Source organism: Leiobunum rupestre, chromosome 7, assembly GCF_980474605.1.
Source record: "Leiobunum rupestre chromosome 7, qqLeiRupe1.1.hap1, whole genome shotgun sequence".
NCBI lineage: Eukaryota > Metazoa > Arthropoda > Arachnida > Opiliones > Sclerosomatidae > Leiobunum > Leiobunum rupestre.
In genome coordinates, this window is record NC_143390.1 from 42,029,896 (window position 1) to 42,034,207 (window position 4,312).

Here is a 4,312-nt window from a genome sequence, read left to right on the forward strand (position 1 = left end):
AAAATCGTCTGCGTCGTCCCATGCTTCAGGCGGGAGGTTCTTTTTAGTTTAAAGTGTCCAATTTTAGCCGTGTCCCAACTTACCCGAAACCACCATTCAATAAAATTGTTGAAATTATAAACCTTAAAGGCCGAGAACAGCGATTCCATTTTCTCGTGCGCGAATTTTGACCCCCCCAAAATAGAGTGACAGCGTGGACAGCTTGACCAACGGCTCTGACTAGAATAGAATATATACAATGAACATCAAAAAAGAGATAAGCTACAATATATAGAATGGTCCAGGTGGTCACTCAAGCTGTCATAGCTGACAATCAATTTGTCAGAGATGTCAATCAATTAATCATCATCAGCAAAAAATTAAGTACAGGATAAGAGGGGTGAAAATTCGCTCTGGTCTCGGTCTTTAAGATTTATCCTATGGTCGGCGATTTCTCAAAACAATTTCAATTGGTAAATTCAATTAATCTAAACTAGAATTTTAAAGTTACTACATTTTTATTCAAAGATAAAGAAAACTAACTATTTATTAACCTTGTATTAAAATGAAGAATGTGATTTCAGCTGTACTAACTCGGAATACCTCGTGGTACGGAATTCGACGATTATTGTTCCTAAATAGGTTAACGACAGAATATAAAGCCATTGTCATGCCAGGAAAAGTTTTATTAAATCATTGTACGACATTGGTCTAGTAAAACCGCGTCTTGCATTGTTAATTGAGTTCGGAAAAATGACTTCGGGAGATTTACGGTGTATTATCTTTGTGTTGTCACTACTTTGCATCAGTTTAGCGGTTACAAATGGGCAAGAATCAACCACCACCAGGTGAGACACTTTTTTTTATAAACATCGGAGCTTATGAGCATGAAAAACCGAAAGGTCCAAATTTAAAAGATCACCATTTTGAAAGTCAGATTGTATTGCTTATCAGACCTAATTTTAATAAGATGTTAGTATATTATCAATATAAAACATTTTAAGGTTGAGATCGCCGTTTTACAAAAGATCTCCCAACTGGGCACCCGTGCTGTAAAATAAAATATCTAGGGAGACCACGAAGGTGGTAGTCTGTTTTATTTATTTATTTCACTAATAGGAACTTGGCCTACCAAGCCGAGTCCGGCTTTAGCTCAGGCACTTACAGGAAGGTAAAGAATCGTTCGCATAGAAACGAATATACTAACATGGAGACGACCCGAGGTGTAACGCACCGATTTTGTTCAAACTCGGGGGTTTGGTAGACCTTCATACAGGGTCAGGGTGTCCACTAAAAAATGAACCAGGGCGAATATCTCAAAATCGGTTTTAGGTGCAATTTTGAAATTTTCAAGTCGTATATAAGATTTAGGGGGAAACCTACTGCGAAAATATCGATGACCTTTAACCATTTCCTCAAGGTCAACCAAAAACTAACTCGAGAACCGTAAGTGTTAGAAAGTGAGTTCCAATTAGAAAAGTGTTCCACGTGACCTTTGAAGTACAAATAGCTTTGACCTGATCAGATTTGACCAATAGGAAGCCGAGAAATGCTAGATGAAAAACAATAAGGTCGTTAAGTAGAAGGAAAGTGAGGTCGACACTCCGATCCCGGGATCGGGATCGTCGGGATCGTCGGGATCCGGGATTTAAGGGGTGAAATGGGGGTAAAATCGTCGAAAAGTCAATGTATTTAGGGTATTTCTCGCGACGATTTGTTTTCCCGTATATCAACATATTGTGTCCGGGCCAACTTGTTCATTTATCTACGCTTATCTCGAAAGATACTTGAACGTATATCTTATCAAGTTTTATCGTACGGAATAAGTTGAAATGATGTAAAAATTGATAACCTAGGCGGCGCGTGCGCAGATTACCCCGGGAGGCGCGGTTAATTTGAATTGAAGTGTTTTGACGTCATTGAATATTCGTTGTTAAAGTAGAATGGAAATATTTTTAAACTTCATTTTAATATCATTGTAGTACGCTTGGCACTTGAACCAATCTCACGAGTATTTCTTAAAACGAATATCTCGATCGCGTTTTATCGTACGAAATAAGTAGAAATTATGTAAGTTGTATGATTAATAACCTAGGCAGGAAGATAGCGCGCGCGTGCGTGGATTACCTGGGAGGCGCGGATTGCCCGGGCGCGCGGTTAATTTGAATTTAAAACATGGATTCCCTCTCCGAAATAATTCATGTACCCAAAATTGGACCGCAAGTTTTTTTCTTTTAGGGGAATCTCTATGGGAGTTTAACATTACAATAAAGCTAATAGATCCAGTTTGGGGTACTTTTGGTCCGAAATGGGGTACATAGGGCCGAAAATGGTGACTTTGGTCGTTTTAAGGGTACTTTTGTTCTATTTTGGTCCATTTTTGGGTACATCAGAAAAGCAGTTGGAAAAACGAAGAGCCTTATTTTTTTTTTCCCACCCATCTCCAAACTCCAAAAATTTATTGCTTTAATTTATTTATCGCTTCCGTAGGTATAAAATAAGATAAAAACCACTTACCTATATTTTAATTACGGTAAATTAAAAATACTTAATTAGTGTACTAAGTTACGTTTAAAAGAACCTTTTGTAACAATTCCAATATGTAAATATAGGTATAAGGATTGAAAAAATACTTAAAGTGGTTTTACTGATAAACTCTAAAGGAATTTAACTTTAAAGGGTATCTTAGATTATTGTTTTTAATTTTATTCAAGTTGAAAACGTATTAAGAGTCCTTCAAAGTACTATAAAAGGATTTTATTTACGAACTTAATTCATATTTTCTTCAAACTTTCAATTCGCTTTTATTACTATTTAAATACGGTAAAATATAATTCTTATACACAAATATAGTCAGAAAGATACTATAAAACACTAAAATTAAAATTAAATTAAATTTGTGTGGATAAGATTTGTAAATATCATTTTGAAACTAATAACTTTCACGCTTTATTTAAGTCAAGCCAATAAAAACAATTACCTATATTTTAAATACGGTAAAATATAAATACATTTCCGATATGTAAATAGGTAGAATAACACTATGAAAAGTTCCTTTTTCTTCTTTTAATACGACAACACACAACTCTGATACGCAAATATATAAAGAAAATATAAAAAAAAATTTACTCTACGTTCGATACGTTAAAATACATTTCCGATACACAAATATAGATAAAGAAATACTATAAAATGTAAAAAGGTAGAAAAATACTACACATTAACCATTATGAATTTAAGCATAACATATATGTTCAGAGTTAACTTGTTTCCTCGTTATCTTTATCGCATGTGTTTTAAATAGCGTATGGAATAAGTTAAGAATGTACTGAAATGGTGTATGTTTAAACCTCGTAGAATAAAGAGTAAAACATATGTTCAGAGTCGGCTTGATTACTAAAGCGAATAACACAGAGACGTTTCCGGTGTAGTCACGTAGGAAGAAAAATACTACAACACTCTCTATACTCTACATTCAACACGTTAAAATATACTTCCGAAATGCCAATATAGGTAGTAAAATACTACAAAATCTCTATACTTTACCTTCAATACGTTAAATTACATTCCAATATGTAAATATAGGAGGAAAAATACTACAAAAGCCTCTTTTCTTGGCGTTCAATATGTTAAAATAGATTTCTGAAATGCAAATGTAGGTAGTAAATACTACAAAATCTCTATACTCTACCTTCAATACGTTAAATTACATTCCAATATGTAAATATAGGTAGTAAATACTACAAAAGCCTCTTTTCTTGGCGTTCAATATGTTAAAATAGATTTCTGAAATGCAAATATAGGTAGTAAATACTACAAAAGCCTCTTTTCTTGGCGTTCAATATGTTAAAATAGATTTCTGAAATGCAAATATAGGTAGTAATTACTACAATTTAAAAAACGTTGGTAAAAAGAATATCATTTTAACTTATTTAATTGTGTTTTTTACCCAACCAAGCATTTATTTGAATAAAAGTGGTATTTATTTAAATAACCAATAGTTAAATAAAAATTGTTAAATGTTTAAAAAATCGAAAGTGAACAAGCCTATTTTTTAAATAAAACAAACAGATTTTAGAGTTGATAAGATTTGTAAATATCATTTGAAACTAATAATTTTCACGCTTTATTTAAGTCAAGCAATTACATTTTTAAAAATGAAAGAAGTTAAACAATATAAAAATTTGTAAATATTGTAAATATTTTTAGGTAATAAAGAAATTAAGAAATGTTTTAATTAAAATATCTTTCATTTTCTACTACATTTTTAAAAATGAAAGAAGTTTAACAATATAATTATTCTAATATAATTTCAAAATCAGGTATTATTTAA